Here is a 16,481-nt window from a genome sequence, read left to right as displayed (position 1 = left end):
AGGCTGTTATTTTATGCATTAAATGATAAAATAAGAAAATAAGAAAATCTACGGTTTCGTTTTGATTAAAATCTTCCTCCATCCCCCGATAGCACTATTTCTAGGTCTACCTGTTGTGAAGGAGGCTCTAAGGAAGACAGATTTTTACCATTCCGACCGTAGATTGTCGATATAAATTAGAATAATTTACATCGCAGTATGGATAGAACGCCCTCTATCGAAATTCATTTCGATTAAATGATAAGCTTTTTTCTTCATTTACTCTTTTATTTTATAGGTGAGTTAAATTGGAAAAAAATTGCCGTCTTCACTTACCCCGTACATTGGGGCAAATGGGGACATTTGACATAATATTTAAAAAAAAAATATGAAAAAAAAATTTTTAGAAAACGCTTTTCTTTAGTTACGAGTGACTAGAATTAAACATATTATAAAAAAAATCAACTAAAAAGCAAAAAATAAAATAAAAATGAAAAAATCTAACACATTCGTCAAAGAAAAGCGTGGCGTGTCTTCAACGAATAAACGGTTTTCGCCCCACGCTTTTCTTTAACGAATGTGTTAGATTTTTTAATTTTTTTTATTTTTTGCTTTTGGTTGATTTTTTTTATAATATTTTTAATTTTAGTCACTCGTACCTAAGAAAAGCATTTCCTAAAAATTTTTTTTTTCATATTTTTTTATTTTTTACTTTTTAGTCTTACACTTTTCAAACATTAAAATATATCGTCATGTTTCTTAAAATATGTATAAAACATATGATGTACTAACATGAAAAGTAGTCGGAATCGGCAAAAAATTTGAAACTTTATTGTTTATTTATGAAGCATAACGTAAACAATTAACGTAAAAAGTGAAATTATGTATAGTTCATATCATTAGCTACAACACGTAAAAGTTTCAAGTTTTTACATTGTAAAAAACAAGAGAATTTAAGCATTTTCCATTAAAATCGTTTTTTTTTATTTAAACAATTAATAAACATAAAAAATTTTTTTTATTGATTATTCGTGTATTGTTCCCGCGAATGCATATGTCTGCAAATTTTCATTCATTTGCATTGGAGAAAAGGCACTCAAATTAACGTCTAAAGATTTGACGCAAACTATTGAACTAAATAAAAGCGTTTAAAAAATTATAGAGTACTTGGTTTAGACAAATATATGTTGAAAGTAATAATACCTTAAAGGGTTATCTCTCCTCGATCACATAAAAATATAGGAAAAATTGTCACACTAATTGTTCCCAAAATATCTGAATATATGTGAAATTGAGGTAAGTGTCTCCCATTGCCCCTACTGACCTGAGAATAATTCGAGGCAATAAATAGAGGCAAACAAACAAAACAGAGAAATGGCCGGAAACAAAATGCGTCGAAATAGAACTGCAACAAAGGCACGACTTTTTAAATCCACATAAAAACGTAAAAGACTAACAACAAAACAACCCTACACACCATGCTGAACACGGATGGCAAACTGCGAGAATCTGCGAAAGATAAATTGAAAGATTGGGAAAACTTTATCAAAATACATTTTTAACGACGTACTAGAAGAACAAAAAGATTGGACAACAACAACGAAAGACCAGAAATTCCGAAAACCGAAAGAATAAATAACATTAATCAAACAAATAAGAGTCCAGGTCCAGATAAAATATACCCATAAAAATTAAAATGCATCTGCGAAGAAAACATTAAAATATTTGTTTGTTTATTCAATCGCATTTAAGATACTGTAAAAATACCCCAAGACTGGCTAAATCAATATTTATCCCACTACCAAAAAAGCCAAACCCACCAAACCTTATGAGACATGCAGTAAAAGTCCTATTAAAAGAGAGAGAATACCTGTTTAGTTCACTAGTTGTGGCCCAAAAATGCTACGAAAACAGAATAGAAGGATATATTTATAATAATAGTCTCCCGTTTTGTACCGTTGACGCGGCTTTGGGATTATAGCTGGGTAGTCTGCTATATCTAGAGCCTACGGTATACAAGGAAGGTAACAGGGCCAGTGCTACGCTTCAACCGCCTCTTATTACCCCTGGTTTTACCGAAGGTACTCATTTTATTCAGGCTGAGTCGACCTGGGGCCTATAGACCTCTTAAAAATATCTAATTGTTCTTGCCGGCGCTAGGATTTGAACCCCGGCCTACCAGCACGCGAGCCAAACATACCAACTACCACCTGAGGCCCTATAAGGATATATTTATATGCTTCATAAACTTCGAAAGGACATCAAACTACTATAAAACTTGTACTGGAATCACAACGCCAGAGTTAAGATCTAAGGGTCCACGTCTGCAGAAGTAGAAATTAAGACTTAGATAAGTCATTATGTAATGAATATAGTAAATTAACATAAAAAAATCTGAGTAAATCAAAATTAATACTGAGTATTTCCTCCTCTGTCTTGTATTACACTTTCCATGCGATCTTATTAAGTTTCTTACGGATTTCTGAAGAGTTTTTAGCTCCGCCACTGTCACTGGTGTTGGATTATGGACCCGGACTCTGCGTTTGAGCTTATCCCATAGGTGCTCGATGGTATTCATATGCGAACCATAGGCGTAACCAGGATAATCCTAAGGGGGGGTTACAACTACTGGAAAGGGGGGGGTTAAGGTCTCCGAAGGGTATGGTGTTAAGCGTATAGAGCTCAAAGTACATCCCAATGAGGGGGGGGTTATAACCCCCAAAACCCCCCTGGTTACGCCTATGATGCGAACTTAATGAAGGTTAGTCCATTGTTGTTATATTGGTATTGGCCAGGTAATCTTTCGTAATCCGCGCTGTGTGCCATCAAACGTTATCACGCTTTAGCATGAAGCTGTCGCCCATGTAGCCGGCGGCGTAGGGAACAACACTGTCTTGGAGAATATCCCTAATGTAACGATTCGCTGTCAAACCCCCTTCGCGACCACCACCGGGCACGAACACAAGCTCTGTTTTTTCTTCTAAAGATAAAGTACCCCAAAATATACACGAATCACCTCAATAGCTCACTGTTTCGACACTGCAGCAATGCTGTGCAAATCGTTCTTAAGGCTTCCGGTAGACATGTCGTCTTCTATTATTGCTTTATAAACACATTCGACCCTCATCAGAGAATAAATCTCTGCATCATTGGCCAAGGTCCTAACTGACGTCTGGTGGGAGGGCATTTAATGCCAAACTTTCCACCTTTTTAAGAGCAGTGGATAGACATCCAATTGCTCCAAAATATTTATTAAGGACCACTGGAGCAATGATAATAAAATTAAAGAGAATTCCTTCGATAGTTTATTTAATAAGTGTACTGCACTGAAATAAGGGCTGATTCTAACATTGATAACTTATCGCAATTCTAAATACAACGAGATTTATACAAACTTTAATAATATTTATAGTGCTTCGGGGGTGTACACACACAGAGGTTTGAGTGAAATCAATGTAACTTTAGACTAATAACAAAAGCGCGGTACATTTACAAAATACGTAATTTTGCACCAGAAGCGCGAAAAAACACACTCGCCTTCACCTCGGAGAAGTCATTGTAAGACTGCCACCTGCCACAATTTCGAGTTTCTACACTATGAAAAGAGCGCGGGCGATATATCAGCAGAAAAAGCTAGTCTTAACAACAAATAAAGGTTCACATTAGGGGGAACGAAAACCAGATATTTTCGAACGCAAACACATGCATTTACAATTCTTATATAAGTTTTTAAAATATAATAGTTAGATAATATTTAAAATGAAATAAAATAAGGTGGTTTTACAACAACGTCTTCTCGGGCAAACTGAAGTCGAGCTTGTTTCTGACGTGCGTTAAAATTGGGCAGTGTTTTGGCTCGTCTGAGAGTCAAAGTGGCAGCCTTAAGACTTCTCCGAACTATCCAATGAGTGACGGTGGCACCTCGAACATTCCTCAAGCATTATTGAAGCTTAACTCCTGTCATGTGCCAATTCCACAAAACAATCAGACTGTAGCTACCGGTCTCCTAGTAGCGACGGGAAGCCCTTGAGACTGCCAACTTCGTCATAAGGAAGCAGCGGGCGACAGGCCTCTGACTATATCCCTCTCGTAATTATGCAATTACTTGAGCCTCCTTCACTGGTGAAGTATCGATTTTGTAAAATATTCACTTACTGAACTTCGAAGTGTACACACAGGTCAATGTTTGAAAAGCGACTGAGACGACGACCGGAAAATTTATAAAGGTCTAAATTACGTAGAATATGCCCGTTACTATATTTGCTGCATTCCCTATGCCATACAGAAGAAGACAAAATTTACAGAACCTTGTCAATTTGCATAAAACAATTATTTTTTTCAGCTCTATAATAGGCAACATACTAAGCATAAACTACAATTCATCGACTGAGTCGATTTGTTTGCTCTCGAGTGTAGTATAAAAATAAATATAAACTTGTAAATAATCTGTATAGTTCTTAATGAAGTTGTAACATATGAAGTTGTCTCAATAGATTTCACTGCTGCTCTTTAGGATCACTTAAAATACTTTGTCTATCTCACAACAAATATTGCAAAGCTTTGTTTGGTTAATATTATTTTTTAATTTTAGGATCTTGAACAAGAAATAATCGATATGCAAGTGGCAAATAACGAATCCGATTATAATATGAATAAAACTCTAAATACACTTTTGGATGCAGTAGGATTCGTTAATGATCTTATGGAAACAATTCCCCTCTTAACTTCTGGATAATGACTTTGAAAACATGTTTGTGATTTTCTAAAGAGCTTGTGAAATATGATTTGAGTCAATAAATGTTACAGCTTTATAATTATACCAAGCATTGCCTTTTTAATTTTAAAAACCTTCTTTTTAATAATGAGATCGTTTATGTACTATCATAGTTGAATAGAATAATATTCCAATCTTTGAAACTGCACCAAGTTGCAGATACTACACTACTCCAGGAAATTAACGCACCACCTTAAAAATGGGTCATTTTCAGTTCAGCTTGCCGAAGGCTGCCCAAGTCAAGTCAGTCTTATACGACGGAGAAGCTCAACGGTTTGGATATCTTTTCCTATGCGAATCTCATGACCTATGGATCTTGTTAATACGCATATATCTTTGCTGACTACAAGATTTGTAATCATCTGGGTTTTAGATATATTTATTTTCAATCCCTCTTGGCAAGAAAGAAGAAAATTAAGGAAGCATAGAAATTTACTCAAATTAATTATTTTAATTAATTAATTTACTTAATTAATCATATTTACGTAATTTAATTAATTTACTCAAATTAATTAATCAAATTAATTATTTTCATAATTTTAAATTGCTAATTTCTGGTAAATATTCAGAACCGGAGCTACAATAATCCGCCCTAGATTCATTTTCGGACACAGAGGACATTGAAAAACAAGAAAATGATAATTTTAACTGTTAAAACTGACATTTAACTTCCACCAATACTCTCACTGTAGTACATGGAACCATCTAAATATGGTTCAAACTTTAAAGTATTTCGTGCGCTTTGAACTACATTTCACTATTGACTGTGGCGCCATCTGTCAACGAATGGCAGACCTTTCAATACCATTCGAATTCGATGCAGAATTCAAAGAACAATAAATTTAATGTTAAAAAACAAGTTTTGTACAAACTGTCGCTTGGAACCATTGGGCCTCATTTTCTTACGAATTATTTTGTGCCGTATGATATTTGCATCTATGCAGGGAAGTGTATTATATTACGTAACGTCTTTAATAAAAAATTACGAGCAAGTCATTCTTATACTAAAAACTAAATTAGTATATAAATAACATAGTTTCATTTTAGGGCCATGGCGTGAGGAAAAATACACAACTGTCAATAACGGATGACATAATGGAAAATGTCATGGATGTTCTTATGGACGCAGTAGGATTATTTACCAATGCGTTTGAGATTATTAGCGAGTTTTTCGGCGATTCATCCTAGACATTAATTTATTATACTGCGCATGAGGAAAAACGAGCCATAAACAATTTAGAAAATCATGTATCTTTTACTCGTTTATATATTTATATTGTACATAATCAACTTAAGGTTTAACATGTCAGTCGCGTTTTTGTGAGCAACAAAAGGAAAATAATCAAAAATGGTATCACCTATCCATCTTTTATCCATTTCTTCCACGCCTTCCGGTCTCCTGCCATTTCCTTCATCTGTTGCACTGTTTTCCCTCTCTTGACCCCGATTTCCTCGATTTGTTTCATCCACCCCTTTCTAGGTCTGCCCCTTCTTCTTTTCCCCTGTCTTTTGGCATCTGTCATCTTCTTTACTAGTCTGTTCTCATTCACTAGAATTAACAAATCTACTTAAAAACTACTTCCAAGCTAAGCTTACAAAAATTGATCTGAATATCGACCATCACTTCAAATTGCTTCATGTCTTGTTTGAAGCAGGCATGCGACACTTTACAAGCTTTTTGAACTGGCTCCCAAGATTCGCAATACGATTACAATTTGTACTTTGAGCAAATCAATACATTGTTAGTGAGACATTCTTTCTTTTTCTTTTGGTATCATAATCCTGGATGGATCTTTGCCTGTCTGGCTATGTCTTTCCATTCAGACCTCTATTTTGCCATTCTCCTCCTACTTGTGCCATTCTCCTCCTCGTACGTCTTACATTCATAGTTTCCACGTCGTCAACCACGTGACCAAACCATCTCATTCTGGGTCTTGTTTGTTTTTGTCTTCCTATCGACTTCCATTGTAATATTTTCTACGTTGATTTTGTATATTCTTGTCCCTGGACGTGTACCAGCCATGAAAGTCTCTGACTTTCAACAAATCTTACAATATTGTGACCTTCAATTGATTCATTGATGATCAATGATGATTAATCAATTGACGTTTCTGACCATCTTTTCCTCGGTTGTCCCAACGATCTTCTTCCAATTGGCGATTTGTCTTTTGCTATTCGTACTATTCTATTTTCTGTCATTCTTTATATGTGTTGATTCCATTCTATTTTTCTTCTTTTGGTCCACATGTTTATTTCTTCTATACCAGATCTCGCTCGTATTTCCTCACCGCTTAATCCGTTAGAGTATGGTTTGTTATTTTTCGTAAGACTTTCATTTCTGCTGTTTCCAGCAGTCGTTTTGTTTTCGCTGTGTACGTCATCACCGGTCTTATTGTTGATTTATATATTGGTTTTCGTGGATTTATTTCTCCAGATTTTGTTGATGAGACATCCTGCTGCTCTGTTCTAGATGTTTACTTGTTTTTGTACTTCTTCTTCCACTTTTCCGTAGCTTGACAGTTTCCCAAGTATTCCGTTTCCATCACTTGTTCTATTATTTTGTTATTTACGACCAATTTACATCGTCCCTGTTCCGCTAATATCACTATCGATTTAGTTTTCTCTGTTGAGATCACCATGTTTTACATATGAGGGCCGTATTTTCGAATTCTTTAATTAATCTTTGTACGTCATCTTCATTTTCGGCGGTTATTATGTCGTCGTCGCCGTAGCATAGTATTATCTTTATTTCCTTTCCTCCCATTCTATATCCTCTTCTTTTTAACTTTCTTTAAGATTTCATCCATTATCAGATTAAATCTTAATGGACTCAGCGAATCTCCTTGTCTACTGCCAGTTTCATACCTGATAGGCTGCGATAGTTTTCCTTTACATCTTACCATAGCTATGTTATCTATGTGAGAATTTATTGATTTCCTAAAGTCGGCAAATTTGCTTATTATTTTTATTTAGTCAGTCTTCACTATGCACAATCCAAGATATCCTTGATATTAAAAAAACTGGTAAGTCCTAATTTATTAAGATGGCTCGTTTTTTCTGGCGCCCAGTGTAGTTAGATATTGTTAAAACATACAAAATTTAGAAATAAAGAAGTTATTTGCATGCATTTTTATTTTATATATGAATAGACAGCAGAAATTTCACAAACACCACTGGAATAAATATATACAGTGCTAGTGAAAAGTCCCCTCCCCCCTCATATAACGGTTATACTTATAATAGTGAAATTTGGAGGGACAAAGTAAATGGGCGTAGGTTTCTCAACGTAATAGTGACAGTTAATAACGTTACACTTTCACCAATAATTTTAAATGGGACCTTATGGCAAGTGATATCTCGTTTGAAAGGTATTGAAAATACATATTCAATCATACTAATTTTGTTTCGATTTAAGTTGATTTTGTTGAATAAATTAAATAGTTTCGGATTTAGACATCCGAAATCGAATTGTTTGGGCGGCCTCAGGAATTTTTTAAAATATAAACATTTTTTTGTAATATAAACAATAGGATGTCAATCTTTGAACCATTATCTTATAGTAGGGGAGCGAAGTATGCTAAATGTGCAGTCACTCGAGCGCTTTGGGGACCTATTGGGTTGTGAAGAGTAGGTCCTAAAACCTAAAAAAGTTAAGTAAAGTTTTCCATTTTAGTGGGGCTTTTCCATTTTTTAATTTATTTTCCATTTCCAACAATCGTTTTTTCCGATTATAGCGCCATCTATCCATAATTCGAAAAAATGTTTCGAATAAAAGTTACTTATTTTTACGTAAAGAAAATCTGGAATAAAAATTTGGGCTCCTATTTAATATTTTAAAGTAACCCCTCACCCCACCTCCGTAGGGGGTTGTGTTTGGTACCATTCGATAGATTTTTCAAAAATATTGATTAAGTGTATTTTGCAGTTTTTCGATCGAATGTTTATTTTGCGAAATATGGCGGAATTGGTATTTAAAATTTTAAATTTACCCCCACCCCTCTCCGTGGAGGGTCATGTTTGGTATAATTCGATAGATTTTTGAAAAATATTGAATACATATTTTTTAGTTTTTCGGTCTAACGTTCATTTCGCGAATTATTCGCTTTTTTTTGTGAAACCTTTTAACTCACCCATTTCCTTACGCCCCGCTCAAATCGTCAGATTTTTGAAATATACACTGTTTTGCATGTCCTTAACTTACCTTATCTTAGTCTGACAATTTCGAGTATTTTTAAGGATAGATTTTTTTTTCGGGCCCCCCTTAACGAACTCCCCTGTGTTAAGGGCTAATATATGGTAGAGGTACATCTGCAGGGCACCAGGTTTCTCCCCATATGATAATCTGACGCGCTCGAGTAACTGCAAAAATCCCCGCTTGGACTCCCCTACCATTACTCTTACGGAGCTTTTCTAAAAATTTTGATGTCTTCAAGATATTCATAACATAATATATATTATAATAATAAAAATGATTGGTATTGCGCGTGACAAATTGTTGAAGAATAGGTTAGACAAAACTAGGTTGATGAAAATTGAATTTCTAAGTTCAAAATCGGTATTTGGATCGGAAATTTGGTGAACTGTTTTACTATTGGGACCGTGCAAATTCGGAAAAGCGACACCTGGTTTCATAGCTCGGCAACTTTTTTCGCACTTTTAATTATATTGGCCAATCATATTGGTCCTGGTTGCTGGATAATTGTCAAGGCCGTAGCCCAAAAAAAATTATAAGAAGAAAAAGTAAGATAGGTTATGTTATTAAAAGGTAAACAATTGTATGTAGTAAATAAAATTAATTATTAAAATGCAGTACTGCAAGCAAAATACAATTAATTAAATACACTTTTATATAATAATTGCATATCATATCAATATTGTGAGCAACATATATTTTTTCTTCTTCAATGACAGTAGGTATGAAATATACGTAAATTTGACAATTTCAATTGACAATATGAATTATTTAAGAAAGTCGCAAGATTTCTCCGCTATTCGCGCACGATCGTTTCTCGTATCCCCTCCAAGTACTTGCACACCGCGAATACTATAAAGATTTTATGGGCGAATTATAACTAAGGGCCTAACTGTAATCTAAGTGGTTGAAAACTATTAAATAAAAAAGGCTTGTTTCCCCCTTTTCTGTATTTATTGCTATTTTGAATTAAGAGTATGTAATAAATTTAATCATTTTTAGCTAGTAGTATCTTATAGAAATATGTAGAATACAGTGGAACCTCGATTATCTGTCTCTCTATTAACCGTCACCTCTGTTAACCGTCAGGGTCCATACATAAGTTATATTGTATACATAAGTAAAAATTTAGTCATTAATTCATTTTGTTTGAGCATTGTGATAAGCCAAACGAAATTTGTTGAAATGTACACGTGCAGTTATGCCACCACCGCATTTTTTATGTAAATAATTTTTGTTCTTATTCAGGGCTCTGGATTAAATTTCAATTTAAATAGGTAATGATAAAAATGATACCGTGCTTTTAGAGTTCTATTTTTTAATCGCAAGCCGAAAATAAAAATGCACAGCACAATACATAATTATTAGTCAATATCTGTGTGTCACCATAATACTATGAATTTTTATTTTTTTAATGTTCTGTTAACCGTCTTTTCGATTATCCGTCACACCCTTGGTCCAGTGCCCTGACGGATAATCGAGGTTCCACTGTATACAGTTATAGGCTATCAAACTGGCTATAGTAATTTTGTTGACGGCAGCTCGGCAACAAGGATCCACAAGGTTGATCCAAGGTTGATCCACAAGGATCAGTATGTGGACCTATGTTCTGGGATGTAATGCTAGAGGAACTGTTGGAGCAATTGACTATAGATCCTGAAGTGCTTGGAAGCATAGCATATGCAGAGGATCTGTTAAACCATTCTCTCCGGTTTCTAAGCCATGACGTTCTTCTTCGACCTGGCCCTCTTCTTTCGTCTACCTTACCTTGTATTATTAAGTTGAGTATACTATATGCCGCTGAGTGGCGCATAACATGGCCAAAATATTCAAGTTTGCGATTTCTAACTGTTCTGATGATTTCCGTAACTTTTCCCATCCGAGGCAAAACCACTTCGTTACGAACTGTATCCACCCAACTTATTCGTAGGATTCTTCGGTATACCCAGATTTCAAAGGCTTCCAATTTCTTGAGAAGAGTATCTGTTAAAGTCCAACCTTCGACACCATACAAAAGAGTAGAGTACGTATTATATTACGCAACGTCTTTAGTGAATAATGATAACGTCGTTCTTATATAAAAACTAAAATTAAATGGGTCTACCCCAAAATTTCGACAGCCAAAATTCCGACAGGCCAGAATCCCGACACGCCAAAATCCCAAAAAATATAATACAACTTAATTTTATTTTTTAACATATTTAGATTTAATTATCTTAACTTGTTTGACAGTTCATTGTAAGTTTTAATCTAATAAAAAATACTGTGTTTTGGTCAAGGTTTGATAATTTCTTTTTTAACATAATATAATTGACATTTATTTCTAGTTTTTTGTCTATGGACATCTGTTTTTTATTTTTTGTTACTAAACAAAAGTATTTACCATTTGACAAGAACTAATTTTCTAAATAAAATTTCTAACATAGGTACATTAATTGTATTTTTCTTTTTTTGCCTATATGTATATAGTTCAATATAATATAATCAAATCCTCAACTCGATTTTACTTTCATATAACAGATATTATCAAGTCACAACCGTCCATTTCAGTAAGTATAGCTTTTACATTATAAAATGAAGTGTTTAATAATTTTATCTTTTAAAATACATACTAATTAGTACCCGTACTTATTAGTAAGTAATTAATTTTTAATTTTCAATACTCTACAGGGTGTTCAGGAACTCTACCGACAAACGAAGACAGGAGATTCCTCAGATAATTCTAAGACAATTGAACTCAATTCACCTAGTCCGAAAATGCTTCCGAAGGGAGCTAGAGCTATTTGAAGATAGCGTCTTGTAATTAGTTTTTCTTAAATCCCTCCGGAACGCTTCTATATAGAAAAACAAAAATTGGTATGCGTATTTATCTTTCAGAGATAAATCGATTCCGTTCATTGCGAATTTCTAGTACCGGTCATAGGCGTCCGTTTTGGGTAAGACAACGGTTACTTTATCACATAACTTTATTGTATTTAATTTTTAAGCATTATTGACTCTGGATTATTAAATTGTGAGGTATTCTAGTACTAAAAGGTACTCTTGATTTAAGTCGATACACCGTTTTCTAGAAAAATCCATTTGAAAATTTTTCGTTTTTTTTAACTTCAGAAAAAAATTTAAAAAAAAAACTATTTAGAAATACGAAAACTTGTATGTTTAATTATATTCCAGAGATGAATCGATTTTATTAATTGCGAATTTCTAGTACCGGTCATTTGCGTCGGTTTTGGGTAGGTAAACGGTTATTTTATCGCATAACTTTTTTGTCTATAATTTTTAAGCATTTTTGACACTAGATTATTAAATTATGAAGTATTCTAGTACTAAAAGTTACTGCAGCTATAAGTTGGCAAAATACACCGTTTTCTTTAATTTTTTTTTTTCAAATTCAAGAGAAGAAAAATTTTTAGATCGATTTTTCTAGAACACCTATCGTTTTAAACCTCGTCCTATCGTTTTAATCCTCGTCCTATCGTTTTAACGTCCTATCGTTTTAAAGCAAGAGTATCTTTTAGTACTAGAATACCTCAGAATTTAATAATCCAGAGTCAAAAGTGTTTAAAAATTGAAGACAAAAAAGTTATGCGATAAAATAACCCGTTCCCTACCCAAAACGGACACCTATGACCGGTACTAGAAATTCGCAATGGATGGAATCGATTTATCTCTGTAAGATAAATATATGTACCAATTTTCGTTTTTCTGAATAGAAGCGTTCTGGAGGTATTTATGAAAAACTAATTACAAGATGCCATCTTTAAAGAGCTCTAGCTCCCTTAGGAAGCATTTTCGGAGTAGGTGAATTTGGCTAAATTGTCTTAAAATTATCTGAGGAATCTCCTGTCCTCGTTTGTCGGTAGAGTTTCTGGACACCCTATATATATGATTTGGTACTGCATTTGAAAACGAAACAATAAATATTCAAAATGTAGTGGTCGGGATTTTTACTTATGCGAGGATTGTGGCATGTCGGGATTTTGGCATGTCGAGATTTTGGTACGTCGTGATTTTGGTGTGTTGGGAGTCTAGTGTGTTGGGATTCTGGCGTGTCGAGATTTTGGCCGTCGAGATTTTGGCTGTCGGGATTTTGGCTGTCGGGATTTTGGATGCCACCGAAATAAAATATACCTAAATAACATTGTTTCATTTTAGGGCCATGGAGTGAGGAAAAGCACGCAACTATCAATGACAGATGAGATATTGAACACTATCCTGGAGTGGGCTATGGGCGCATTAGATTTCTTTACCGGTCTGTTTGGAGACGACAGCCTTCTCAATTAATACTACTAGACATTAATTTATTACACAGGGCAAGAGGAAAAACGAGCCACAAACTATTTAGAAAATCATGATAGATCTTTTGCATATTTATAATTAATTTACTAGTGGATACGGGGGATACGAAGCTAGGACAAATAATCCCCGGACAAATAATCCCGGACAAAAAATCCCCGGACAAAAAATCCCCGAACAAATAATCCCCGAACAAAAAATCCCGGACAAATAATCCCCACAAATTTTTTTGGACAAAATATACCCACAAAAAATCCCGGACAAAAAATCCCCAAGAAATAGTCATCGAAATCGTTGCTGTCGAATAGTTCTCTAAAAGTTTTCCTAAAATTTTAACAAATTTCGAATTCCAATTCCAGGCTGAAAACTTTATTTGTGTTACATTTTTGTTACCTTTATTTGTTTATACGTGACAAAAACTGTGAGTTTTTTCAAAAATCGTGGAAAATATGGGGAATGAGCTAAGGACCCGTTTTCATGACAGGCGCTTAAAGCGCATTTTGATAACGCGCATTTTGATAACGCGCGATTACAACTACATACATTTTACTTGAGACCGTTCACATGCCAACGCGCGTCTTAATGACATAAAACGCGCGTTAGCATGTGAACGGTCTTCAGTAAAATGTATGTAGTTGTAATCGCGCGTTATCAAAACGCGCGTTAAGCGCCTGACATGAAAACGGGGCCTTAGCTCATTCCCCATATCTTCCACGATTTTTGAAAAAAGTCACACTCTTTTGTCACGTAAAATTTGAAGTTTTCAGCATGGAATTGGAATTCGAAATTTGTTAAAATTTCGGGAAAACTTTTAGATAACTATTCGGCAGCAAATATTTCTTGAGGATTTTTTGTCCGGGATTTTCTGTGGGGATATTTTGTCCGGGGATAATTTTTAAGGGGATTTTTTGTCCGGGGATTTTTTGTCTAGGGATAATTTGTGGGGATTTTTGTCCGGGATTATTTGTCCGGGGATTATTTGTTCGGACCCCGGGGAGAAGATCAACTGCTCCCTACAGTCACTGCACTATGTCTAATAGGCCAGTCTGTGATTTCGTGTAGGAAGTAAGGGTTTTATTGCTGAACTGTATGCTGCCATACCCTACCCTCTTCTACAACACAAATGGCACTGCCCCCTTGTATTTTTTTGTTCTATCTGAGCATAGTAATCCAAAATTTTTGAGAATACGTCTGCAATATGACGCTTTTTAATCTTTTCTAACCGAATCTTACCGTTAAATGTTCTTGCATGCATGATTTTTTATCAATAAAATATATAATAATATAATATTATATACAAAATATATATTAAAAATTAAGATCTATAAAGTAACAGCCAAAAATTGTGATTTGGAGTCAAAATGGACCCCGGCCAGTCCGATGAAGGTTAACCTCCGACGAACACCAGAATCGTTTAAAGCGTTGAGCTTTGAAAAATGCAGTTTGCAGCTTTCAAGTTTTGTTCAAATTCACCATCCAGCAATGTTGACAATGACCGATATACATACTAGTAAAATATCCCAACAACTATTTCCGAACAACTTCCAATAAACTTTGATAACACGTAAATAATGAGTTTTGTTGTTGTTGTTTATTTGGGTTTATACGACTGCGGACACTAAATCCATTTGTCAATTTTACAATTTTTTATTTTTATGTAGATAAGGGCACACCATTAAACTTGATAAAAATAATAAACTTAAAGATAAAACCCATAACTAAATTAAAATTCATGGTGACGTTTCAATTATTACTTTAATCATCGTCAGAATAATAAGTTTCTTGAGCGGATGCTTTAAAATAATTTTAAAGGAACAAACAATAATTAATGAAAACGTAAAAAATGACATTGACAATCATTGGGTTAAGTCAATAGGGCTTTTCATCGATTGTCATTTGTATGCCGTGTATAATATTAATATACACGGATTATACAACATATGACGGAAGCTCGAAACAAATGATTGTGAATGAAAAGCCTTATAATTTCAAACACGCCATGTCTTGTTGCGTGTTTAAGGGTGGCTTCAAAAGAAATATGAATAATGCCTCCTTGATGCTGAGTTCCGTTGGAGAACTTGCATGACCAATGATTGAGAAGTCCTTACGACTAATAGGGTGGTCAGAATCAGTCATATGTTGGAATACCGCTGAATTTTTTATTTTATTAAATTAGTTTTGAGAATGTAATGGTTTCCTAGAACCTAGAATCCGTAAATTTATTTTATTTATTTATTTATTTTATTTATTTATTTATTTATTTTATTTATTTATTTTATTTATTTATTTATTTATTTTATTTATTTATTTATTTATTTATTTATTTATTTTATTTATTTATTTTAATTTTATTTATTTTATTTATCTTATTTAGTTAGTTATTCTTCACTATACACAAAGCAAGACATCCTTCATCATCATCATCATCATCATCCAGCCTTCTGCATTTAAAGTTGAACATAGGTTTCCCCTAATTTCTTCCAGTTTTGGGCTTTCTGTAACAAATTCCCAGCAATCCTTTTGACGTCGCCGTCTGTCCATCGTGTAGGTGGTCTACCTCTACTTCTTCTGTCTGCTCATGGTCTACACACTGTAATTTTTTGGGTCCACCTCCCGTCCTTCATTCTAGCTACATGGCCCGATCAATTGCACTTCAGCCATGCTACTCGCTCTATGACATCTGTGGCGCCTGTCCTTCTCGTTTCTGACCCTGTCTCTGAGAGCTAGTCCAAGTAATGACCGTTCCATTCTTTTTTGACACTCTAAGTTTGGTTGCTGTGGCCTGGGTTAACGATAATGTTTCGGTGCCCTAAGTCATGTCATGTCGAGTCTTCTTTTTCAAATAATTTGGTAAGTTGCTCTTAAAGATGTCTGATAGAGCTCCATATGCGGCCCATGCTAAGGTGATCCTTCTTTGTACTTCGGCAGTTTGATTGTCCCTGGCAATTTGGATTTCATGCGCTAAGTATTTATATTTATGAACCAATGCTATTTCGTTGAAGTCGACTTTTGGATTTTCGCTTGGTACCAGGTTAACTTAAGACATCCTTAAGTTATTAAAACCAATTAATAAGTACTATTTACTAAGATGGCTCGTTTTCTCTGGCGCCCAGTAAAGATAAATATTGTTAAAATATACAAAGTTTAGAAATAAAGAAGTTATTCCCATGCATTTTTATTTTATATATGAATAGACAGTAGAAATGTCGCAAATATCTACAGGAATAAAGTATAAATTAC

General features: G+C 34.4%; 1 protein-coding gene across 1 annotated transcript in view; it reads right to left on the bottom strand.

Moving 5' to 3' along the window:
- Nucleotides 1-16,481, bottom strand: part of LOC126890618 (protein KIAA0100) — a 219,107-nt gene that overhangs the window by 152,826 nt on the left and 49,800 nt on the right. The gene's annotated exons all lie outside the window — the stretch shown is intronic.

Source organism: Diabrotica virgifera, chromosome 8, assembly GCF_917563875.1.
Source record: "Diabrotica virgifera virgifera chromosome 8, PGI_DIABVI_V3a".
Lineage (NCBI taxonomy): Eukaryota > Metazoa > Arthropoda > Insecta > Coleoptera > Chrysomelidae > Diabrotica > Diabrotica virgifera.
This window is presented reverse-complemented; position numbering and strand designations above follow the sequence as displayed.